The sequence below is a fragment of the Ovis aries genome, chromosome Y (assembly GCF_016772045.2).
Source record: "Ovis aries strain OAR_USU_Benz2616 breed Rambouillet chromosome Y, ARS-UI_Ramb_v3.0, whole genome shotgun sequence".
Taxonomy (NCBI): domain Eukaryota; kingdom Metazoa; phylum Chordata; class Mammalia; order Artiodactyla; family Bovidae; genus Ovis; species Ovis aries.
In genome coordinates, this window is record NC_082741.1 from 13,783,139 (window position 1) to 13,810,068 (window position 26,930).

General features: G+C 39.6%; 1 long non-coding RNA gene and 1 pseudogene across 1 annotated transcript; both read right to left on the reverse strand.

Annotated features, from left to right (window-relative positions):
• LOC132659081 (testis-specific Y-encoded protein 1-like) overlaps window positions 1–26,930 on the reverse strand; it is a 370,693-nt pseudogene that overhangs the window by 132,349 nt on the left and 211,414 nt on the right.
• On the reverse strand, window positions 946–20,270 carry LOC132658974 (uncharacterized). Its single transcript, XR_009598960.1, has 3 exons — window positions 19,960–20,270; window positions 19,600–19,744; window positions 946–1,198 (listed from the first exon to the last, which is right to left on the reverse strand). It is a non-coding gene; the product is annotated as an uncharacterized LOC132658974 (long non-coding RNA).

Consider the following 26,930-nt stretch of genomic DNA (forward strand, 5'->3'; position numbering starts at 1 on the left):
GCAAGCACTAATATTGAAAATGTGCTGAAAATTTTACAGTTGGCAAAATTAAAGCCAGATGCAAATTTTGTGAAACAGTCAGAGAACTGCTAACACATGCACTTCTAAAACTCCTCCATAATTCTAGATTGGAAGGAAAACCCACAAACACTTTGTACAAGGTCACAATCACCCTGATACTAACACTGAAAAAACACAGAAAATGAAAGTTAGAGAACAGTACCACATAGATGAACAGAGGCAAACATCCTTAGCAAAATACGAGCAAAAATATCCACCCATACCTTAGAAGGATTGAACACCATTATTAAGTGGGGGGTTTATCCCATATATGGAAACATTATTCAGCAGCTGCCTATCAATGCACAGTGAAGGAATGAAACAGTATGATCACCTCAATAGATGCTGAAAGGTCTTTGATATAATCCAACAAGTGTTTGTGAGAAAACTCTCCAAAAACTGAATATTCAAAAAATTACCTCAACTTAAGAAAGACACACAAATCAAAACTACAATGATGTATTACCTCACACCATTAAAAAAACCTCTGTCATTTAAAAACACGCACACACACACACACACACACAAACTACAACAAGGGACTGCTCAACTGGTCCAATGGCTAAGATACCATGATCACAAAGCAGAGTTGATCCTTGGTCAGGTAATTAGATTGCACGTGCAGTGAATGAGGTTTGTAGCAACCAAATAAAGAAGTAAATATATGTGTGCATGGGATTGTGTATATGTGTGATTGTGTATGTGTGTGTATATGTGCATATATGATTGCATAATAGTATATGAAGGAAACGGTGTGGAGAAAAGAGAACCCCCCTGCCCTCTTGCACTATTGTTAGGAGTATAAATGAATACTGCCACAAAGCCAAACAGTATGGAAGTTCTTTATTTTTTATTTTTTCTCATTTTGAATTTTATTATGCCTGTGCATATATCTGACTTTTCCATTAGACAAGTGCTTTCTAAACATTATTAAACCATCATTTCATTTAAGAGAATCACTTCCATATAAAAATCCAAAGATGTATAAAATTGTGCATACAATTTCCAGAGGAGCATTCTTCCAAGTACCCTCCATAAGCCTCCAGTTGAAGAACAGGAAAACTGTACTAGAATGAGAGAACCCCAAGGGTTGACTCTGTCTGATTCATTTCCTATTTCCAGTAAGTGTCTGGCAAACCTTAAAAAAGAAAACAAAGGGGAGAAATGAAGCCTTGTAGATTGAGTAAATGGGAGTAATGAACAATTAGTCAATTTAGATGCCTATTAATGCCCCTTAGATATTTTTTTCAAACATTTCCCATTTTGTCAACTATCTAAAGTATGATTTCCAAAGCCTGCAATTTTTTTTTAATTTTTATTTTTAGTTTATTTTACTTTACAATACTGTATTGGTTTTGCCATACATTGACATGAATCCACCACAGGTATACATGCATTCCCAAATATGAACCGCCCTCCAACCTCCCTCCCCATAACATCTCTCTGGGTCATCACCGTGCACCAGCCCCAAGCATGCTGTATCCTGCATCGGACATAGACTGGCGATTCGATTCTTACATGATTGTAACATGTTACAATGCCATTCTCCCAAATCATCCCACCCTCTCCCTCTCCCTCTGAGTCCAAAAGTTCGCTATACACATCTGTATCTTTTTTTTTTTTTTTTTTGTCTTGCATACAGGGTCGTCATTGCCCTCTTTCTAAATTCCATATATATGTGTTAGTATGCTGTTTTGGTGTATTTCTTTCTGGCTTATTTCACTCTGTATAATTGGCTCCAGTTTCATCCATCTCATCAGAACTGATTCAAATGTATTCTTTTTAATGGCTGAGTAATACTCCATTGTGTATATGTACCACAGCTTTCCTATCCATTCATCTGCTGATGGACATCTAGGTTGTTTCCATGTCCTGGCTATTATAAACAGTGCTGCAATGAACATTGGGGTACATGTGTCTCTTTCAATTCTGGTTTCCTCGGTGTGTATGCCCAGCAGTGGGATTACTGGGTCATATGGCAGTTCTATTTGCAATTTTTTAAGGAGTCTCTGCACTATTTTCCATAGTGGTTGTACAGGTTTACATTCCCACCAACAGTGTAGGAGGGTTCCCTTTTCTCCACACCCTCTCCAGCATTTATTGCTTGCAGATTTTTGGATCCAGCCATTCTGACTGGTGTGAAGTGGTACCTCATTGTGGTTTTGATTTACATTTCTCTAATAATGAGTGATGTTGAGCATCTTCTTATGTGTTTGTTAGCCATCCGTATGTCTTCTTTGGAGAAATGTCTATTTAGTTCTTTGGCTCATTTTTTGATTGGGTCGTTTATTTTTCTGGAATTGAGTTGCATAAGTTGCTTGTATATTTTTGAGATTAGTTGTTTGTCAGTTGTTTCATTTGCTATTATTTTCTCCCATTCAGAAGGCGGTGTTTCCACCTTATTTATATGTTCCTTTGTTGTGCAGAAGCTTTTAATTTTAATCAGATCCCATTTGTTTGTTTTTGCTTTCATTTCCATTATTCTGGGAGGTGGATCTTGGAGGATCCTGCTGTGATTTATGTCGGAGAGTGTTTTGCCTATGTTCTCCTCTAGGAGTTTGTGCATATATATATATATATACTTTTTTAAAAATTTTAAAATCTTTAATTCTTACATGTGTTCCCAAAGATGAACCCCCCTCCCACCTCCCTTCCCATAACATCTCTGTGGGTCATCCCCATGCACCAGCCCCAAGCATGCTGTATCCTGCGTCAGACATAGATTGGCAATTCAATTCTTACATGATAATATAGTTTCTGGTCTTACATTTTGACCTTTAATCCATTTTGAGTTTATTTTTGTGTGTGTGTGGTGTTAGAAAGTGATCTAGTTTCATTTTTTCCCAAGTGGTTGACCAATTTTTCCAGCACCACTTGTTAAAGAGATTGTCTTTACTACACTGTATATTCTTGTCTCCTTTGTCAAAGATAAGGTGTCCATATGTGTGTGGATTTATCTCTTGGCTTTCTATTTTGTTCCATTGATCTATATGTCTGTCTTTGTGACAGTACCATACTGTCTTGATGACTGTGGCTTTGTAGTAGAGCCTGAAGTCAGGCAAGTTGATTCCTCCAGTTCCATTCTTATTTCTCAAGATTGCTTTGTATATTCGAGGTTTTTTTGTATTTCCGTACAAACCTTGAAATTATTTGTTCTAATTCTGTGAAAAATATGGCTAGTAGCTTGATAGGGATTGCATTGAATTTGTAAATTGCTTTGCGTAGTATAATCATTTTCACTATATTGATTCTTCCAATGCATGAACATGGTATATTTCTCCATCTATTAGTGTCCTCTTTGATTTCTTTCATCAGCGTTTTATAGTTTTATATATATATAGGTCTTTAGTTTCTTTAGGTAGATATATTCCTAAGTATTTTATTCTTTTCGTTGCAATGGTGAATGGAATTGTTTCCTTAATGTCTTTTTTCTGCTTTCTCATTATTAGTGTATAGGAATGCAAGGGATTTCTGTGTGTTGATTTTATATCCTGCAATGTTATTATATTCATTGATTAGCTCTAGTAATTTTCTGGTGGAGTCTTTAGGGTTTTCTATGTAGAGGATCACGTCATCTGCAAACAGTGAAAGTTTTACTTCTTCTTTTCCAATTGGATTCCTCTTATTTCTTTTGGAAGTTCTTTAGATAACCAGGTATAAAGCTACCGTTTAACCCAACAACCCCACTATTTGGGATATATTAAGAAAAAAGGAAAAAAAAAAAAACACCTTAATGTAAAATGGATATGTATGCTAGCAAACACTGCAACACCTTTTAGAGTAGCGAGTAAAGGGAAACAACCTCAGTGTCTATCGAACAAAGAATGGATAAAGAAGTCATGGTACATATAAAGGATGGAAAATTATTCGCTCATTAAAAGGAACAAAGTTGGAGTATTTGTAGAGGTGCAAATGAATCTAGAGCCTATTACACAGAGAAATAATTAAAAAACAGAAAGACCAATATTGCACATTAATGAATATAAGTGGAATCTAGAAAACAATTGCTGAAGAACACATTGGGAGAGTACGAAGAGATTCAGTCATAGAAACAGACTTGTGGACACAGTGTGGGAAGATGAGAATGGAATGGATTGAACAAATTGCACTGACATATGTAACATACCAAGTATGCAGTAGATAGCTAGTTCTATGGAGTGCTCCAGTGGAGTGGGTTGTGTGGCACAAGAGGAGGCCCAAGAGATAGATGGGAGGACTGCTCAAAAGGAAGGCTCAGCTATATTTACTAACAACTGATGTTTTCTTTTTTTCTTTGCTGGGCAGCAGAAAAAAAAAAAAAAAACAGCAAAAAAAAAAAAAAGAAAAAAAGAAAAGAAAAGAAAAAGAAATAAAGAAAGAAACTGAGCATTGTAAGTTAATTACACTTCATAATCTTAATTGTTTTGCTTCATGTGAAGAGAGAAAACCAGTCCTTGGCTAAGTTGTGCAAGTGACAGTTTAAGCATCACGGTGTGTGTCAAGTAAAATGTGTACACAAGACTGCTTTAGTATGTATAGACAAAGCCAAAAAACAAACAAACAAACAAACAAAAAAACCCCACAAGTCCAGAGCTAAGTTAGCCAGAATATATTCAGTCTCTACACTTGTGCCCTTTTGCTTCACTAATTTGTCAGTTTCTAAATGTAAAGAGGGAGTTTCTAAAAGTAAAGTAAACATATACGGTTATATGTTTTCATAAATTGATGTCACTAATTTATGAAACTGTGAATCCCTCAAGTTTTCATAAGTAATACCAGACCTTTGAATATAGAACTATGCTAAGTATGAATTAGCAAACATAGGTTGAAACTGAGATGGTGTACAATAATCTCTTGTATTGTTATTCTAGAATGTGTGCTACTGACTGGGAAAAATGCATAGCCCCGAAGTGGTGAATTATGTTTTCTTCCTCAGGCCTTTCATAATAAGAAGGGTTTAATCATGAGGAGCAACTTTTCATGTGTTGTTAGACTACTCTGAAGCAGAATAGGAGGATCCAGATTTTACAGAAGTTTTGGTACAACCATCAGGTATGGAGAGTACGAGGGTCCAGCCCCTGTTGGATCCAGGGCATCCTCAGGGGGACAACATCGGTGACTAGAAAGAGAGTTATAGATATAGAAAGAGATGAAGAGGGAATACTGCAGTAAGAAAATAGAGTGAAAGAGGCTGATATTCCTTGGTTTACACAGAAAGCCCATAAAGCCCAGACAAGGGACTTGCACTGTTCACGTAAGCTACAGGCACCCTCTTGAGTAGAAGAAGGTGTCCCACCTTGTTCACGCTCTCACGTGGGTCTTAGAAGCCCAGGAGGAGAAGTGAACTCAGAGGGCCCCTGCACTCCAGGGTGTCAGCCTGAAAACAGAGAGAAAGAAATAATGACACGGGGAGACCAAGCTTCAGTGAGTGAGGCCCAGAACTTTACTTTCCAGAGGAGCTTATATACATTGAGCTGTACATAGAAAATAATGGAAGATGCAGAGTCATACAGGGTCAGCAGTCCTGACCCTTATTAAGACCAGGCTTTCATACTGCATTCTTTCCGACATACAAAGGTCTCAGGTGATTTACATCATCCTCTGGCCAGAAGGCCTGCTAACATTTATATGTCCCTTTCTGATAATGATAGGTCAACCAGAAAACTTATGTTCTCCAAAGGTGATTTTTCTAAAGTCAGACACCAGTCTCTGAAAGCACTAGATAAGGTTACATTCCTATAGGTTAAGGGTGAAGTGAGCTATAACATGGAAAGAATTTCTGAGGGTTAAATCAAAGTCTACAACTTGTTTTTCCCACATACCACTATACTAGTTAATGTATATTCTTAAAGACATAATGGGTAAGGGATATGGAAACGTAGCAACAAGTATTGGCTCAACAATGAAACCCTCCACCAACACTATTCTAATAGCTTCTTAACTCCCCACAAGGCTCTATATTTTTAAATTATAGGCTTCATGTGCCTCTTACTGTTGGGAAGCCATAAACAATCACATGCCTAGCTTCAGGAGTCTGAACAAACCTGTCAGGCTAGCTAGAAAATCATCAGAGGGGTTTAGATTGGAACACTCTTATAATGCCTAGGAGAATTATTAACTAAAGCTCTAAGTTCTTTTCTTCAGATAAAGGTGGTCGGGGATAGCACCCTGTTAATGTTAGAGGTGTTGGTTAAAGACATGAAATAATAAAACAGACAGTTTCTTGTTCTGGGGTAGATGCTTGAGCACGTCCAGGGCATCCCTTGTGTCCTGATCTGCCTTGCCCGTCAGGTGTCTCCACATGACCTTGCCATGGGTGGGATTGATCCAGGGAGTCCCTCGAGTCCTGATTCTGCCTTGCCCATTAGGCCTCTCCCATGCTGTCTCCTGGCAGAAGAGTGTCTGAATATTATGGTTAACAAAAGAAAAACTGGACACCTCAAGTGAATAGATCGTGATATTTTCTACCGATGGGAAGATGCAAGAATCTGGGCTCCTTGAAATATTTCCTTTGATAAGCACCTTAATTAGGGCTAGTAACTGTTGTTTTTGTCTTAAGTCAGTTCTCTGGGCAACACTGCTGGCAGCTGCAGTAACTAAGGACTTGATAGTGGGAAACTATTTCATCAACAGTTGCCCCAGGTTTCACATTTATGGATGGTTGCAATGGCTTATTACTTGATGATTGCAGCATCCTTTGTTTACTGATATGGCTGGTAAATTTATTGGTTCACAGTGTGCTCTATTCTCTACCAACTGAGAAAAAGTTGCAATCTCTACAAAGATTCTTATACTCTCACAGAAGGTGACTATGTGCTTCTATCTCAACAGGACATACAGAGTATGGACTAGCACTTCAGTTAAGTTCAGTCGCTCAGTCATGTCCGACTCTTTGTGGCCCCATGAATCACAGCACGGCAGGCCTCACTGTCCACCACCAACTGCCGGAGTTCACTCAGACTCACGTCCATCGAGTCAGTGATGCCATCCAGCCATCTCATCCTCTGTCATCCCCTTCTCCTCCTGCCCACAATCCCTCCCATCATCAGAGTCTTTTCCAATGAGTCAACACTTCGCGTGAGGTGGCCAAAGTATTGCAGTTTCAGCTTTAGCATCATTCCAGTTTCAGCTTTAGCATCATTCCTTCCAAAGAAATCCCAGGGCTGATATCCTTCAGAATGGACTGGTTGGATCTCCTTGCAGTCCAAGGGACTCTCAAGAGTCTTCTCCAACACCACAGTTCAAAAGCATCAGTTCTTCAGCACTCAGCCTTCTTCACAGTCCTACTCTCACATCCATACATGACCACTTGAAAAACCATAGCCTTGACTAGACAGACATTAGTCGGCAAAGTAATCTCTGCTTTTGAATATACTATCTAGGTTGGTCAAAACTTTTTATTCCAAGGAGTAAGTGCCGTTTAATTTCATGTGTGGCAATCCCCATCTTCAGTGATTTTGGAGCCCAGAAAAATAAAATCTGACACTGTTTCCACTATAATTTAGTCCATACCTAAAGTGCTGTGAAAATACCTAATATAGGTTTAGCACAAATCCCAAAGGGACAGGAAACGGAAAGCAAAATATAAATTTGAAGAACACTACCAGGAAGACTTGGATCAAGGAAGGGTAAAATAGACTTATATAAGTAAATTTAAAATTATGTGCCTACAGTGATATAGTCAAATAGGCATATATATGCATACTGTGTAAATATTTATCTCTATTCATATACACACACCCATATATTTCAATAAGTACCTGAACTTCTCTGCAATATTCTCAAAAAAAAAAAGAGTCTTTACATGTACCTGAATTTATATACCTCCTAAAATATATATATACTGCTGCCTGTAGACAGCAGAATTATGTACCTAAACTGTCGACATATACATATGCATGTATAGATGTTGCAGTATATAGATATATACATATATGTATATTTAAAATTATGTGCCTACCATGGTATGTTCAAATAGGCATATATATGTATACTGTGTAAATATTTATCTCTACTCATAAACACACGCACATAAGCAGGGTGACAATATACATACTTGACGTACTCCTTTTCCTATTTGGAACTAGTCTGTTGCTCTATATCCAGTACTAACTTTTGCTTTCTGACCTGCATATGTGTACTTCCATCTCTTTCAGAATCTTCCATTGTTTATTTGAGCCACACAGTCAAAGGCTTTGGCATAGTCAATAAAGCAGAAATAGATGTTTTGTTTTGTTTTGTTTTTCTGGAACTCTCTTCCTTTCTCCACGATCCAGCAGATGTTGACAATTTGATCTCTGGTTCATCTGCCTTTTCTAAACCAGCTTGAAAATCTGGAAATTCATGGTTTACGTATTGTTGAAGCCTAGCTTGGATAATTTTGAGCATTACTTTACTAGTGTATCAGATGAATGAAATTGTGCAATAATTTGAACATTTTTTGGCATTGTGTTTCTTTAGGATTGCAATGAAATCTGAGCTTTTCCAGTCCTGTGGCCGCTGCTGAGTTTCCCATACTTGGTGGCATATTTAGTGCAGCAATTTCACAGCATCATCTTTCATGACTTGAAATAGCTCTACTGGAATTCCATCACTTCCACTAGCTTTGTTAGTAGTGATACTTTCCAATGCCCATGTTGACTTCACATTCCAGGATGTCTGGTCCTAGGTGAGTGATCCTATCATCATGATTATCTGGGTCGTGAAGCTCTTCTTTGTACACTTCTCTTGTGTATCCTTGCCACCTCTTCTTATATCTTCTGCTTCGATTTGGTCCATACCATTTATGTCCTTTATCGAGCCCATCTTTGCTTGAAATGTTCCCTTGGTATCACTACTTTTCTTGAAGAGATTCCTTCTCTTTCCCATTCTGTTGTTTTCCTCTATGTCTTTGCATTGACCACTGAGAAAGGCTTTGTAATCCTTTCTTTGTTTGGAACTCTACATCATATACTTATATCTTTCCTTTTCTGCTTTGCTTTCTGATTCTCTTCCTTTCACAGCTATTTGTAAGGCCTCCTTAGATAGCTATTTTGCTTTTTTGCATTTCTCTTCTGTGGGGACTGTCTTGATCCTTGTCTCCTGTACAATGTCACAAACCTCCGTCCATAGTTAATCAGGAACGCTGTCTATCAAATCTAGTCCCTTAAGTCTATTTCTCATTCGACTATATAATCATAAGGCATTTGATTTAGGTCTTACATGAATGGTCTAGTGGTTTTCCCTACTTTCTTAAATTTAAGTGAATTTGACAAAAAAAGAGTTCATGATATGAGCCAGTCAGCTACTATTCATGTTTTTGCTGAGTGTACAGATCTCCATCTTTAGGTGGAAAGAATAGAATCAATCTGATTTCGGTGTTCACCATCAAGTCAGGTCCATTTGTAGTCTTTTCTTGTGTTGTTGGAAGAGGGTGTTTGCTATGAGTAGCGCATTCTCTTGGCAAAACTCTGTTAGTGTTTGGCATGCTTCTTTCCATATTCCAAGGCCAAACTTGTGTGTTACTCTGTTTCTTCAATTCCTACGTTTGCATTCCAATCCCCTATAATGAAAATGATATATTTTGGGGGTTTTAGTTCTAAAAGGTCTTGTAGGTCTTCATAGAACTGTTCGACTACATCTTCTTCAGGGCTACTAGTTCGGTCATAGACTTGGATTACTGTGATATTGAATGGATTTCCTTGGAAATGAACCGAGATCATTCTGTCGTTTTTTAGATTACATTCAAGAACTGCATTTTGGACTCTGTTGTTGACCATGATGGCTATTCCATTTCTTCTAAGGGAATCCTGACCATAGTAGTAGATATAATGGTCATCTGAGTTAAATTCACCCATTCCAGTCCATTTTAGTTCACTGATTCCTAGGACATTGACGTGCACTTTTGCTATCTCCTGTTTGAACCCTTCCAATTTGCCTCATGGACCTGACATTCCCGGATCATGTGCAATATTGCTCTTTACAGCATTGGATCTCACTTCTATCACCAGTGACATCCACAACTGGGTATTGTTTTTGCTTTGACTTCATCTCTTCTTTCTTTCTAGTGTTATTTCTCCACTGATCTCCAGTAGCATATTGGGAACCTACAAACACGGGGAGTTCCCCTTTCAGTATCCGATCATTCTGCCTTTTCATACTGTTCATGGGCTCTTCAAGGCAAGAATACTGAAGTAGTTTGCCATTCCCTTTTCAGTGGACCACATGACCTCCATCATGACCACCCATCCCGGTTGGTCCCACATGGCATGGCTTAGTTGCACTGAAATAGACATGGCTGTGGTCCGTGTGATCAGATTGGCGAGTTGTTTGTGATTATGGTTTCAGTGTGTCTGCCCTCTGATACCTTCTCACAACACCTATCATCTTACTTGGGTTTCTCTTACCTTGAACTTGGAGTATCTCTTCACGGGTGCCCCAGCAAAGCACAGCTGCTGCTCCTTACCTTGGACTAGGGTTATCTCCTCACAGCTTCCCCTGCTGACCTTGACCGTGTAGTAGCTCCCTCGGCCCTCCTGCACCGATGCAGCCACCATTCTTTAGACTTAATTATTTCTCTGTCTCAGGTATTCTACTGTTGGCTCCACCAGGGTGTTGTTAATCTCCGTTAATGCATTGATTATTACTGCTTGAATCTTCTTTATTTCTTCTAGATCCATGGTAAACATGTTTATTTCTTCTCATTCCAGGCCTCCAGTGTATTTACCATCAACATTACATAGCTTTCAAGATTTTGGTTATGTTTACTGTCATTACCCTGAATTCTTTTTCAAGAAGACTTTCTATCTAGTCTTCTTTTGTTTGTTTTTGTGGGTTTTTATCAGTTATCTTCACCAGCTGCATGTTTCTCTCCCATTTCATTCTGTCTCGATTGCTGTGGTTTGGGTCCCTTTTCTGCAGGCTGGAGGGTTTTGGCTCCACTTTGTTGTGGAAACTGTCCTTTGCGGGTGGGATGGATCCCGGGACTTGTCAAGGTTTAATGCTTTGTGGAATTTGTGTCTGTGCAGTGGCAGGCAGATCTGTACCTCTTCTCTCTGAAGTGCAATGAATTGTCCATGGATTGTGCTTTGGGGTGTTTGTGGGTTTGCTATGGCTTCATGCACCCGCTTTAATAACATTCACAGTTGTGTTTCTCTTTTGCTGGAGAATAGCTATGGGTTCTTTTGTACTGAATGCTGGCTCGAGTGTTGAGATGGCTTTCCGTGTAGACATGGAAACTCTGGGTTGTGTGTGTGTCCTTTAATGTTCTGAGGTAGGGAATTCAATATTGATCTAAAGTTCTGGAATCGATGTCTTGACCTCTGGGTTTCTTTCCCCAGGTTACAGTAGCATCAAAAAGCCACATGCACACAATACAGAAGATGAATCCCCAGGTTAATGGTGACAAAACTCTCCTCATCCTAAAAGAAGCAAAGGGATTCACAGAGTTCCAGTGAGCAGAGAAAAGGGAGGAGGGAGAAAGAGGTGTCTAGGAGGAGATAGGAGAGAGCAATCAATTCAGGAAACACATCCATAAGTGAAATCAGATCGTAAAGATTTTGTTCCTAAGGTTGCAACATTGATGACAATTTCTCGAAAGCAAAAGGTAAGAACCAAAAATAAAATTGTCAGACTCATTTAGAGTAAAAAAAAAGGAAACGGAGGTGAAATTCATTCTTATATATAAAAGAAGTGTCTAAAAAATAGCTGTATTTTTGGAAAGGTAACAATAGTTAACAGAAATAACAATTTAGGATATAATAAAGGATTAACATTGCTAAAATTTTAAGAAATCATATAGAAATAGATCTCAGAATTTCAAAGAAATTTTATGCTTTTTAATGACACTACTGTATCAGAGAGTCCCGTCCTGAAGTGTGTACTTGTTGTCAAAGGCTACTTTTGTCCCTCAATTCAACAGTCTCAGCATTACTTGCAGACTTATTCAGTTGAACCTGCCACTTCTGTTTTGGTGTATGCCTCTTTATTCATATTCCCTTCTTTTATTTGAAAGCCTCTCCATTTCTGCTTTTCAACATGATACGAGGGTATGATAGCCTCTTATTGGACGTGCTCACTGTTTTGGCAGTTAGATGGAGCACTGAAAACAAATAACCCAGGGATATGTAGGGGTGCTTGAGGTGGATTGATCACATTGGGCTTGCCACTGACAAATGTGACATGTTGTTCCTGGGTCCACCCTGCTCAGCCTCCCACTGATACATGAGGGCACTGTCCCAAGTGGGCCCATTGTTTCACACACTTCTCAGCAAATCAGAAACTTAGGTGCTCTGCAGGGGCTCTGACTACGTTCGGCTCTCTGTGCTCTTCCCTAGTCCAAAATCTCAGCTGACTGGTTGGAGGGCAAGACCAAGTCCCAGGTGTGCTGTGCCTCTCATGCAGCTTGGTCACTTATGCAGTCCTCAGCCACTAAGTTTGCTGTCTGTGCAAGAGCACACATTCTCAAATGCTCCTTGTGTCTCCTCAGGGTAACTGACCCCAGGCTGGCCTTGTGAACTGTCCATGAACCCAGGAATTCATCATTAGCAACTGTTAACCAACTTAGAGTAGGGGGTGTCTCTGGGACCAAAATACCAGTGACCTATTTCCTTCTGCCTCTGGCTGTTTTACACATTCCTGTCTCCCTCCGTGGAAGAAAGGGTCTTAATTAGAAGCCTGCTCGGTCTCCTTTGGTATTTTCGAGCGCACAGTCTTCTGCTCTGTGACTGTGCCTTGGTTCAATATATGGCCTTAGAGCCTTCTCGCAGGAAATGTCCTTTCTAAAATGTCTCTCTAGTATTCCCATTGTTTGTGTTTCTATGTCACCTTAGGTTCATCAGAGTGTCCTCAGGGCACTGAAGCCTGGTTCTAACCATAGCATTGTTGGAGATTACGAGTGAAATGACATAAAAGACAAGACACACATAAGAGACAGACACCACTCTGGCCAGAGGAAAAATAATAACTGTGCAAGCAAGCAGGCTTGTGGTTTTCTTTAATATAGCCCCCCTGAGCGGAATTCCAGACAGTATGACCAAGCCTTTTCAGTATAGCGCATGTGCATAAATGTTATCGTACAGCAAAAGGGAATGAAATTTCTGCTTACTGCAGTCTGTCCAGAGCCTTCCTCCTTCTTATCAAAAGAAGGGAATGTTCCCTCATTTGCAAGGGACCATTAAACTCAAGGCTGTGTCCAGACTCCTTGGCAGAACACCTTGTTTGCAAGTATGTTCAGCCCACGCAGAGAGCCCCGCCTGCGGGCACATCTCCACTTTCCCTATAATGACTGCATTAACCCTTCATAGCTTGTTTGATACATCACAGGCCTCCCTCCCGGGCTGCAATGTATGATACTGGACGGAGCATCTGAACTACTTCTCGGCTAGTAATTGCGTTTATTGGCATAACCTGTGTTTCTGTTCTTTTTCCCCTTGTTCTGTTTCTTCCCCCACTGACAATTATGAGAGGGTGTTTCTTATTTTGTGTAAATGCCTCCTCTTTTACGACTCCCTCTCCAACACGGGTGTCGATGCCTAAAATCTTTTCTACCCTCATGTCTCTTATTTTTTACTATCTCGTTTTGAAGAGACTTGTTTTCCTTTCTCGGTTTCTAGGGCTTATCAATATTGTTCACAAATTGATTTCTTGTGCTGTCGATCCTTTGATGGATTTGTGTGCGAGAAAGTGGAGAGTGCCTCCTATTCCTCTAACATGAGACCCCCACCACAACCCTGGGAGATCCATTTAATTAACTGAAATCTTGTTATTGTGCAGTCACAACAGCATTTCTGACTCTTTTTGAATACTTTGGGTGCAATACACAAGGCCTATCTCTCTCACTATCATTCAGGGTCTGCCTGAGATCATGTTCATTGAATGGGTGAAGCTATATAGCCATTTCCTTCTCTCTCACCCATGTCTCCTCTTGATTTGTTTGTTTGCTAAGAATGAGGGTCTTTCTAATGAGTCAGTTCTTTGCTCAGGTGGTCAAAGCTTTGGGGAAAGTTTTGAGTCAAAGCTCAGGTGCTCAACTTCAACATCAGTGATTCTAATGCCTCTTAAGTGTTGAATTCCTTCATGTTTGACTGACTTGATCTTCTTGCAGTTCAATAGACTCACACAAGTCATCCCCAGCAGAGCAGTTTGGTGTTCTCATGTCTGTACATGTCTACTGGAAAGACCACAAATGTGACTCTATGTGACTCTATTGGTCAAGCCATGTCTTCACTTTTTAACTTGCTCTCTAAATTTGTGAGAGTTTTTCTTCCAGGAACCAATTGGCTTATAATTTTACAGCCACCATCACAATGGTGAATGGTGAGCCACAAAATTTGGCAGTGAATTTAGAGCCACAAAAGAGGAAATCTATCACCGTTTCTGCCATTTCCACTTCCATTTCCCATGAAGTGCTGGGACCAGATGCCATGATCTTATTTGTGTAATACTGAGAATCCAAATGTACTGTTTGCCCTATGTTTTCCTATCAACATTGATGATTATTGTATTCCTGTACCTTAGTTTTCCCTCAATGTTTTGAATAACAAATCATTTTCTAAGAGTATTATAAGATAACAGTTACTCATTATATATAATACTGCTGGTTTTAAGGCTCCTGCTGGAGCACTCGTGCTATGCTTCTGTGGAAACTGTGTAAAATGTTGACAAAATACACAGCCTATAATATATTTCTCCATTAATATAATATTTTGAGCCTGTTCCTGTTATCTAGTTAGATTTTCTCTAACGTGGCAACTGCAAAAATACAGAGGAGGACAAGGAACAAGAGATAGGATGTTGAGGGGAGAAGGAAGCTGAACCTCTGTGGCATGAAGTGAGAGAAATTTTGATCATCAATGATTTCTATTGAAATATTTGGTACTGGAAGTTTAAACAAATGAAAGAACATTTTACATACTGAATGATGGAGAAGTGATTTTGATGTACACATCCTACAATTTCAGTGTTCAGCTAGCCAGAAGAGCCTGACTACGATCTATGCACAATGCACTGGGCATTTTTTTCACCCATTAAGTGGGTAGCTGCTATCCCAAATCCAGCTAGGTGACATTGTGCATGTGGTTCCAACATGTTCCTGTGTTACTACAGACTTGAATGAATAAAATTGTATTCAACGTGAGAAGAGCGACAGTTTTCCTTTAACAATATAGCTAAGTAAGTGCGAGTTGCAATTTTATGGACCCAAGGTGTCCTCAAAAGTCAGAACCCATATTTTATTACAGAAAGAATACTGGAAGATGAGCTAGACTAAAGGAGAGCCTTTCAGAAACAGGATCTGAATTATTCAGCCAGAACGTTATTAAGTAATGATGAGGATCCCTCCAAAAATCATTTAATATCTTGGGAGCAAGCAAGAGTTTGGCCACCTAAATAAAGTTGCCTAAAATTATATTTGACATATATACATATATACACACATGTGTGTATAAAAAAAAAGTACAATAGTTTTTTTTTGTGTGTGTGTGTGTGTTTTTTTTTTTTCCTGTTATGTATAACAGCAATGGAAAAAATTCAAACTCAAATGTAGAATGATTCAAAAGTCTACTCAGTTGTTGAACATATGTAAGTGGAAATATTTTAAAATATGTTTTCTTGGCTGCATGTAAAGTGTGAGGACTCTTTATATCACTCCCGTCCCTGCTTTTAATAAATATCTACCAAATTTAAAATGTTTGTCCAGTTTTAATGGCAAAAACAGACGTATAGAAATATACATGTACATACACACACACACACACACACATACACACACATGTATGTACAAACAAATATATAAAATAGACAAATATGTTCCCAGAACATTAAATATTGATCTCAAGCTTAGATCTCAGAGTTATTTCCAACTTCATGCTCCATCTCAACAGGAAATAGCCAAAGTCGTTACTGACTCAAACACTCCAATACCTGGGAAACTTTAAAAAGAAATTGAACCTGCAACTGAGATTTTCAGTCACATTTATGATCAAGCTCTAAGTCCATCACTTTATTTCCTTTCTTGTTCTAAGCAGCTCCTTCTTAAGATTGAAAAATATGAAAACCAAGAGAGAGAGGTAGGAGATTAGAGATCTCCTCTTCTTTCAAGGGTAGGTTTTGTTTGTTTGTTTGTTTGTTTAGTATAAATGTATTTAATTTATTGGAGGTTAATTACTTTACAATATTTTATTGGTTTTGCCATACATTAACATGAATCTGCCACAGGTATACACAGGTCCCCATCCTGAACCCTCCTCCTCTGTCCCTCCCCATACCATCCCTCTGGGTCGTCCCAGTGCACGAGCCCAAAGCATCCAGTATCATGCATTGAACCTGGACTGATTTGTATCATATATGATATTATACAAGTTTCAATGCCATTCACTCAAATTACCCCACCTTCTCCCTCTCCCAGAGTCCAAAAGACTGTTTTATACCTCTGTATCTCTTTTGCTATTTCACATACAGGGTTATCATTACCGTCTCTCTAAATTCCATGTATATGCATTAGCATACTGTCAGTTAGTATACTGTTAGAAACCCACCGTCAGTTGATTGAGTTTTTGCACAGAAGCGAGTAGACCCAAGTTTGCCTGGATAAAAGTACTGAATATTAAGAATGTGTGTATAGAAGGGTGATAAATCACTTTTATTTCAAAAACAGATTTATTGATGTGATCTTTCTGTGTAAAAGTTAAGAATGAGGATTTTCAGGCTTCATGGTTTTGGTTACTATTTCTGCAAGCAGTCTGTATTTTAAGTTGTTGCTGAAGTACACACCGGTTGAAGAGTACTCTTCAATTGCTAAATCAGTGACTTAGTGATGTCACAGCTTTCTGACTTTGATAAGCACTGTGATGGTCTAGAGAGTTTCTCTCTGTAGGCTAGCCAAGTGGCATTGGAAATTGCAGTGTGTAAAATCAGACAAATAAGAGAAGTATCTGAAGAAAATTTCTCTGAGATGGTACATATTTCTTCAGAAATTCAAGATGGGCCTCCTAAGGATGAATCAACTGGTTCAGGAACGTCCATTATATCTTCTTTGTATGATTATACACTTACTGGGGACTCGGTTTTGAGGTCTGTGATGGAAACATATGCTTTTCAGGCTTTGTCTGAAGGACTTGTGATAAAAAGGCCACACTACACATTCTGTCTCTGAAACACATGAGCTGAATTATTTTCTTTCACTCAAATTTCCACAAAAACTTTGGAGTGGAAGTGATCAGTTTGAATCTATTTGGCGGGATGAGAGTAGCGCTTGTATAGTGATCAACGAAGAACTCTTTAAGAAAGAAATCTTGGAAAGAAAAAGGACCTTCAGAATATTTGAAATAAAGTGTATGAAAAGTTTACTTTGACCTCTTAACTTGATGGGTTTAGTAAAAAGTGACAAACTTTTCAAAGTTCTGCTTCACTACCTGGCTTTCTGGAAGAAGAAAACAATGTCTATCTTTAGAGGAAGGTATTCCAAAACCTTCACTTATTGGCAAAATGTAAGATTAAATTATGTGACCCAGAAAGCATGTTCACATATGTAGCTAAAATGGAATTTAAAATTTAGATAGAATTTTGTCAAGGGTTTTTGCATCTATGTTCATCAGTGATATTGGCATGTAGTTTTCTTTTTTGTGGCATCTTTGTCAGGTTTTGGTATTAGGGTGATGGTGGCCACATAGAATGAGTTTGGAAGTTTCTCTTCCTCTGCAACTTCCTGGAAGAGTTTGAGTAGGATAGGTTTTAGCTCTTCTCTAAATTTTTGGTAGCATTCAGCTGTGAAGCCATATGGACTTGGGCTTTTGTTTGCTGGAAGATTTCTGATTAAAGTTTCAATTTCTCTGCTTGTGATGGGTCTGTTAAGATTTTGGGCCTGCTGAATTTCAGCTATAATTTATGTAAAGGTAGGGCAAGTTCAACATAACAGGAAATCCAAATGTGACAGTAACCTGTAATTCCTCAAAATCCTCTCAATTGTGTTAAAATCATAAGCAGGGGATGATTTAATATAGTTTTAATTTTCTCAGGGCCTATGACCCTAGTTCCTATGATTAGGCCCAGATCAACCTGATTGTTGACAAAGCTGAGTCTTTTCTCTTGATGCCTTGTAACCACGGGCTGCCAGAATGTTTAAAAAATCTCTGAGATTTCTGAACAACTTCCTCTGTCTCAGCACAGAGAAAAATGTCATTTACATATTGTAACACCACCACTTCAGAGCTATTAAAGCTTTGTGGATCCTGTGACAAACTTTGTCCAAATAAAAGAAGACTGTCACTAAATACCGGGGGCAAACTGCCCAGGATAACTGAGAAGATTCCAAGGCAAATATAAATTGACTTTCCTCCACCAAAGGCACCGAATAGAAGCCATCTTTCAAATCAATTACTGATAAATATTTGGTTTGTTCAGGAATTTCGGACAATAGAGTATAAGTATTACAGCACAAGGTGTAAGGAAACTATAGCCTCATTTATTAGTCATAAATCTTGCACTAGGCTCTACTTATCAATTGACTTCTTTATACCCAAAATAGAAATGTTGCATGGGCTGTTAAAGAGAATTCATAGCCCCTGCTCCTTTAAGTTTTTGATGATAGGTTTTAACCCTACCTTAAACTCAGGTTTCAGTAGATACTGCTTCTTATGTAGAAATAAGTGCAAGTCTTTGAGATTGACACCTACAGCAATAGCATAGTGTGCTCAACAAGAGATTTTTCATCAGCCTATATTCTAGGACTTACATTTTGTTCAACTAAAGGGAGAGAAAGGGAGAGCTTCATATTCATGAAAACAGAGGCATGGCCCTTGCTCAGTATATCCCTCCTGAAAAGAGGTGTGGGAGATTCTGACATGATCTGAAACTCATGTAAAAATAGAACAGATTCCCAGTTACAAGGTAAAGAATAACTGAAATGATACCTTTTGCCTCATCCAGACAGTCCCATTATGGAAGCAGATCAGGAAGAAAGGGGCCCAGGGGCTTCAGTAAGCACAGAGTAAGTTGTCTCTGTATTTAAAAGGAAATCAATGGTATGACCCACCCCACACAATTTTTAATACCCAGGGTTCCTCGGGTGTAATTAGGATGGGAGCTTGTGTGGGGACCCCCAGGCACCTTCAGTCCTGATTGTCTTGAGTCTGACCTACAACCCTGTGGACAATCTCTCTTCCAGTGTGGTCCTTTGCAGACTGGACATGGAGCTGAGGCAGCTTAGATGCCTGAAGGTAATCCCGTTTGTGGTGTCCCTCCTTTCCACAGCAATATTAAACCCATCCCTTTTCATCTGGATCCCTCTGGGCCTTTTTCTAGAGCTCTTGAAGAATGTTTTTCATAGCCATTGTGAAGGCTTCCACCTTTTCCTTTGTCTTTTTCTACCTTTCTTTATTTTCCTCATATTCCCTGACATAAAAGACTGTATGAGACAGTTGTAACAAAGTATCTAAAGACTGATTTGGTCCATAGACCTGTTTGAATAGCTTTCAGCGAATATTGGAGCTGACTGAGATAGAAATCTATCCTTTAAGATCACTTTTCCCTGTTTCTTATAGAACCGGTTTAACTGTAAAACAGTATTATACTTAGGAGGCTTACCAACTGGCCACCGTTCACCATCCTCCAATGGACACCATGGCCACACAGTATCACATAGGAAGACTAGGTGTGTCTTCTTTAAGTCCTGGGGACCAAATCTATCCCAGTTTTTCAAAGGAGTGAGTCTGGAATTTTTAGCTTCCATCTGTAAGAGAGAGAAAAAGTGACCAGTGCCATCTTTCTACTGGAGATGTCCTTCCCTGCTTGAGATGGGGCTGTAGACAGATTTTAGTCCAAAGCTTTTCTTTCCTGGTCGGACATAATCTGTCCTTACTGACACAGGCACTGTACACGTCCCTCCCGGTTCTACCACCTAGACAGTGTGGGAATGTACCATGTGTAGACTGATGCCATCCCTACCTGACATCCAGCTCTTCATTAAAACCACACTTGCTCTGATGCCACCAAGGTTGGAATCAGAGAAACCATCCGGAATACCATCCAAGCTAAGACTGCTGGGGGAAATATTCATCGCCTGAGTGCCTGTGCACAGCCCTGAGTATGTTCCTGATCACGATAAGATCGATATGAACATAAAGCTGAGATGCTCCTTCCAAGCATCACCACACCAGTAAAAGAATCACCCTGGGTCCACTAAGAGCAACATTACCAAAGGGGTGGGGGATTGCAGTAGCTATCTGAGTAAACTTTCACCTCAGAGATGCTCTTGGAGCTAGACCTCCATCTAGCTTTCGAACTTTCGATTCCTAACGAGGCTGGGCACTTTCCTGATTACTGATCCAAGTTTTGGACCTAAGCCATAGTACACAGTAACAGTGTAGATCACAAGTCCCTTGAAAGTCAATGATCTGAGAGATTAGGTTAGTACTTGCTATTCCCAAGGTGTTATGAAATGGTCAAAGAGATCAAAAAGTTTGACTGAAAAAGGAGAGTTCAGTCCACACACTATACCCATTTCTGGTCGGTTCCTGAAGGAGACCCTGGGTGCCTCTTGGCATTGGCATGTCGGTATAAACCCCTGACAGGTTTCTGCCGTAAGTTGTATGAGATCACTGTGGAACCATAGAGCAGGGCTCCTCACTTGCTTCTCGTAGGATGTTTCATTCATTCACACAAGCACACCATAGAATTAGAAGAGTATACAAAAGTGTTTGCTAGGAAAACAAAGGACTAGAGCTCCAAGCATCCTTACCTTGCCCTGAAGGAACCCAGACAAGCCCCCAAGATGAAAGGTTGTTGCTGAATGAAAAGATGCTGGGACTCTTGGCTTCTGAAGGAGAAGAATTCAGTCTGGAGTCAGAGACAAGGCTTGATATATCAGAGCTTTTTTGTAATAAAGTTTTATTAAACTATAAAGGAGATAGAGAAAGCTCTGACATAGACATCTGAAGGGGGCAGAAAGAGTATTCTTCTGCTAGTCTTCAGCTAGTGTTATGCCGAAGTTGCAAAATCTCCCAATGACCACCAGCGAGCTGATATGTGATGCAAAAGCAAGAGAGTTTTATAACCAAGCTCGACATGGGGCTCCCACCGATACCGACACAGTGGCTATAGGGAGGAGCCCCGGGTTTTGGATTGCATTGCTTATATAGGGGAGTATACATGGAAAAAAGGATTTTTCGGTAGGGGAACATCTGATTAGTTACTTTCTTTCGAAGGGTTGTGTGTTGGTTCTCGATTGGCCCCTATTGTCAAGGTAAACCAAAAGTTCCTGAGCATTAAGTCAGGGGATTTTGGTCTGGAGTCCGATTGGCTCGTGGGCAGTGGGGTGAAGTCAGGGGATTTCCAAAGGCTCTTGAATTTCCAAAGGCTCTTTTCCTGGAACCTTAAAAATTGGAGTTTTTCTGTTAACAAAATGGAGTCGCTTAGATTCTTCATTGGTAGTTATATAGTCACTAGCAGTCTGTTAATGAAGGAAAGGAATGTCTTAAAAGTCTGAATGGCACCAGGCCCCTTACCCATAAGATGTATTTTGGGATAATCTTGGCACCAGATGATTCATCCTGGGCCATAAAATGATTAATTTGAATCTTTTAGAAGGACAGATTACTGTATAAATAGTTACATTTACATAGATTAGAGAAACAATATCTGAGTATTTCATACTGGTTTATCAAGTAAGTTCTGAGCTATTAGGCAGGACTGACTTGAGGACAGAGTTTGGGGTAAATGCATAGTATATTAGCATAGCTTAAGACAAACATTACCATAAGAAAAATACATTGGTTACCTCAAGGTTTAAGAATCCCTAACTTCAGGTTGAAAGTTTGTTTTTGAATCAGGATGCTGGGAATCTTGGCCCCTGGATTAGAATAATTCAATCCGGGGCCAGAGACAAGGCTTGATCACGCAGAGCTTTAGTGTAATAAAGTTTTATTAAAGAATAAAGGAGATAGAGAAAGCTTTTGACATAGGCATCAGAAGGGAGCAGAAAGTGTACCCCTTCTGCTAGTCTTCAGCTGGATGTTATATAGTCACTAGCAGTCTGTTAACGAAAGAAAGGAATGTCTTAAAACTCAGAATGACACTAGACCCCTGACCCATAAGATGCATTTTGGGATAATCTTGGCACCAAATGGTTCATCCTGGGCCATGCAATTATTAACTTGAATCTTGAAGAAGGGCAGATCACCATGTAAATAGTTTCATTTACATATACTAGAGGAACAATATCTGAGTATAATATAATGATTTGTCAAGTAGGTTCTGAGCCAAAAGGTGGAACCGACTTGAAGACAGAGTTTGCGGTGAATGCATAGTACATTAGCATAGCTTAAGATAAATATTTCCATAAGAAAAAGGCATTGGTTATCTCTAGGTTTGAGAATAGTTAACTTCAGATGAAACCAGGTGTCATGGCAATACAGAATTTTAAGAGAAGCCTCCTTTTAAATTTGTATAGAGAAGGCAAAAATATTGCTAGTTTGTTTCCTCCTGCCATTTAAGAGAGACAAAAATGACACTTGCAGGCTATTTCCTCTGTTTGGAGATGCCCGGCCTTCCTGACTGTTACCCTCTCATTCCCCCCTTTTGTTCTAGGGGAATTATGTTGCCTAGGGAAAAGGGGCATCATTCTCATTCCGTAACTGCTTCCGAGCTGAGAAGGGGCGTTGTCCCTAAATTGGTGAGGCAACATATTCTTCTAATCCTCATATTGAGGATATTTGATTTGCTGCTGCTGCTATGTTGCATCAATCGTGTCTGACTCTGTGCGACCCCATCGACGGAAGCCCACCAGGCTCTTCTCCCTGGGATTCTCCAGGCAAGAACACTGGAGTGGGTTGCCATTTCCTTCTGAAATGCATGGAAGTGAAAAGTGAAAGTGAAGTCGCTCAGTCGCATCCGACTCTTAGTGACCCCATGGACTGTACTAGGGGCCCCAAATAGTAGTTGGGGGCAGCTGCAGCAGTAGCAGGAGTTTGAGCAACCATTTGTAACTTTAAAGCTTTCAGGTAACTAGAAACAAATTTAGTTACAGAGTTACAGATGTAAGGCACCATAGTCATTAAAACAAATTAAAAACAAAATTGAAAATCACATTATGTCCATAGTTAAAGTGCAAAGTATTGCACCAGTCCAGGGTTGGCAAATGTCATCAGATGAAGAAGAGACATGACATGTGATTGTTGTCAAAGGTATTTACAGACTTGGAGAAAGTCTTTTTCTTGAAGTGGAGATGTCCACCACAGGAAGCCTTCCACTGATGAAGAGGGGAGTGCTCCAGAGACCCAGCAGTTAGACCGATTGTGAAATGTAGCATAGAAGTGAGCCCAGGACAGGAAGGTATTGTCTTGAGGATCAAATGGCAGACTCAGGATATTTGGAGTCAGCAGAAGTAAGCTCACATAGGTTATCAGGCCCGCCTGAACAGTACAAAGTCAGAGTATAGAATGTAAAGATATAAAAATAAGTCACTTAGCTTTGGTCAGGGTGCCACCTCTTAACTCGAGTGTGATGTACCCACGAATCAATTTATGGCACTTTGACACCTGTGGGAAAAGAAAGAAAAACCTGGTAAAGGGCCTTCCCAGAGGGGCTTGAGGGATGCGCCCCCAGATCCCAAAGTTTTTTGAGGACCTCAGTTCTTGGCTCAAATAGAGGATTGTTTGACTCAGAGGCAGGGTCAGGAGTCATCTCCCAGAGTTCTGTTAAAGCCTGTTGAAAAGCTGAGAGCTGAGTTACATAACAAGTTAATTTCAAGGCTTCAGGGTCTCTAAAAATGTCTCTGTGTAAGAAAGGCCTTCCATAAGTACATTCAAAGGGGGACAGCCCCTCTGTTTTGGGGGCAGTTTGAGCCCTCATTAAAGCTATGGGTAGGACTTTAATCCAATTGTCCTGTGTCTTTTGAGTTAATTTGTGCAGATGTCTTTTGATAATGTCATTAGTTTTTCCAACCTTTTCTGAGGATTGGGGTCTCCTGGAACAGTGTAAGTGATATTTTATTCTTAGAGCTTTAGATACCTGCTGAGTTATAGCAACTTTAAAGGCAGAACAATTATCATTCCGCTGCAGCCCAAACCTGGGGATAATTTCATGGATTAATATCTTTATAACCTCCTTCGCTGGTTCTCTATGACAGGAAAAAGCCTCAATCCATCCAGTAAAAGTATCTACCCAAACTTGTAAGCAAGAATATTCATTAGCTTTTGGCATATGAGTGAAATCAATTTCCCAGTCCTCTCCAGGATACTTCCCACTTGATTATAATCTAGATTTTTCTAGCTTTTCAGTCTTTGGGTTATTTTTCTGACAAATCTCACGCCTTTTGATATTCTTTTTAAGTTTATATTACATTTTTAGCTTCGAACAAATGAGAAGCCTTTTGGTAAGTACTCTCTGTAACCAAATGAAAACTCTGATGTAAACCTTTAAGAATTTTCCATTGAGCATTTTCAGGAATCATTAACCCTTGGATGTAGCCATCTTTTATCAGTAATCTGTGCCCCCCTTTTTTCATATCTTTTAAATTTTTTCTCAGTGTATTGTGGTTTTCCCTGTTCCACAGGACCTGTCCACATCAAAGGTGTCTGCAGTGAAGGGGTTTCGTAAAGGGCTTCTTTTATGGCTTGAGAGTCAGCCAGCTGATTACCTTTGGCTACTTTCCTCCCATCCCTGGTGTGCTGTTTGCAATGTATAGGAGCTATCTTTTTCGGACAATATATAGCAGTTAAAGGTCTCTCGATCTCTCTGAAATGTTTCATAGGTTTTCCTGTTGCTGTATATATAATATATATTGTAGCATGAGCATGTAAAGTCAAATAGGCATACTTAGAATCTGTGTAGATATTTACCTGCTGCCCTTTGCTTAACTCTAGAGCTCGGGTCAGAGCCACAAGCTCTGCTAACTGAATACTGGTTTCCTGGGGGAGAAATTTTGCCTCCAAAACCTGTTCAGCAGTTACCACAGTGTAACCTGCTTTATACTTTTCATCCCAAACAAAAGAACTGTCATCTGTAAATATTTCCATGTCAGGACTGTCTATGGGATATCCATTAGATCTTTCTGAGATGTATAGTTTAAAGTTAGGAATTGAGAACAATCTTGATCAGGTGTTTCATTTTCCTTCTCAGGAAGGACAGTGGCCAGATTTAAATTTTACAAACTTTAAGCTTAGTTACTCGTCCCTCTAACAACAATGACTGATATTTAAGGAATCTACTGTCTGTCATCCAAATATTAAGCTTAGAATTTAAGATTTCACTTATATCATGAGAAGTCAGTACAGTAAATTTCATCCATTAATTATTTCTAAAGCTTCAGGTGCTAATAAAGCTTCTGCCCCAATTACTCTTAGGCAGTGGGGCACACACGTGAAATTACATCTAACTTTTTGTTTAGATAAGCAATAGGTTTTTGGTGAAGCCCTCAGTGTTGTCTCAAAACTCCCAAGGCCATACTTTTCCTTTTAGTGACAAACACATTAAATTTTTACCCTGTGGGCAAGCTCAGAGCCAGAGCTTGCAGGAGAGCAATCTGAAGAACCTTGAAAGCCTTTTCAGTTTCTGGAGACCAAACCAGTTTGTCAGTATCGGCCTGTTGAACTTCAGCTATAGGTTTATATAAAGGCTGGGCAAGTTCCCCATAACCTGGAATCCAAATGCAACAGTAACCTGTGATTCCCCAAAATCCTCTCAATTGTCTTAAACCAGAGGTTCGGTATGATTTAGTATAGGTTTAATTTTTTCCTGGCTTATGGCCCTAGTCCCTTCTGATATGATTAGGCCCAGATATCTAACCAATTTTTGACAAAGCTGAGCCTTTTCTCTTGATGCCTTGTAACCATAGCCTGCCAGAAAGTTTAACAAATCTTCTGAGACTCACGAAAAAGCTTCCTCTATCTTAGCACAGAGGAAAATATCATCTACATATTATAACACCACCACTTCAGAGCTTTTGTAGATCATGTGACAAACCTTGTCTAAATAAGTGAGGACTGTCACGAACTCCTTGGGGAAAACTGCCCAGGTTAACTGAGAAGCTGACTGCATAGGGCCTTCAAAGGCAAATAGAAATTGCCTTTCTTCTGTCAAAGGCACTGAATAGAAGGCATCTTTTAAATCAGTTACTGAGAAATATTTGGCTTGTTCAGGAAATTCAGACAATAGAGTGCAAGGATTAGGCACCACAGGGTGTAAAGGAACTAGAGCCTCATTTATTATACCTAAATCTTGAACTAGTCTCCATTTACCATTTGATTTCTTTATACCCAGAATAGGAGTGTTAGATTGGAGAAGGAAATGGCAACCCACTCCTGTGTTCTTGCCTAGAGAATCCCAGGGATGGGGAATCCTGGTGGGCTGCCATCTCTGGGGTCATACAGAGTCGGACACGACTGAAGCAGATTAGCAGCAGCAACAGCAGCAGCAGATGGACTGTTACGGGGAATTAATAGTCCTTGTTCCTTTAAATTTTAGATGATGAGTTTTAAACCTTCCTCAACCTCAGGTTTCAGTGGCTACTGCTTCTTATGTTAGAATACGTGCAGGTCTTTGAGCTTGACAACTACAGTAATAGTATTTTGTGTTTTACCCACTGAGTCTCCATCAGCTCATACTCTAGGATTTACATTTTGTTCAACTAAAGGGAGAGAAGTGGGGGGTGTCCATATTCATGAAAACAGAGGCATAGACCTTGTTCATTATATCCCTGCCCAAAAACAGTGAGGGATATTCTGGCATGATCAGAAACTCGTGTGAAAAGCACAGAATATCAGTGGCAAGATAAAGAATAACTGAACTAATACCTTTTGGCTTGTTCAGGCAATCCCATTATGGAAGCAGATCAGCAAGAAAGTTGGCTAGACGTTTCAGTAGGCACAGAGTAAGTTGCCCCGGTATCTAAAAAGGATATCGATGTATTGGTACCCCCA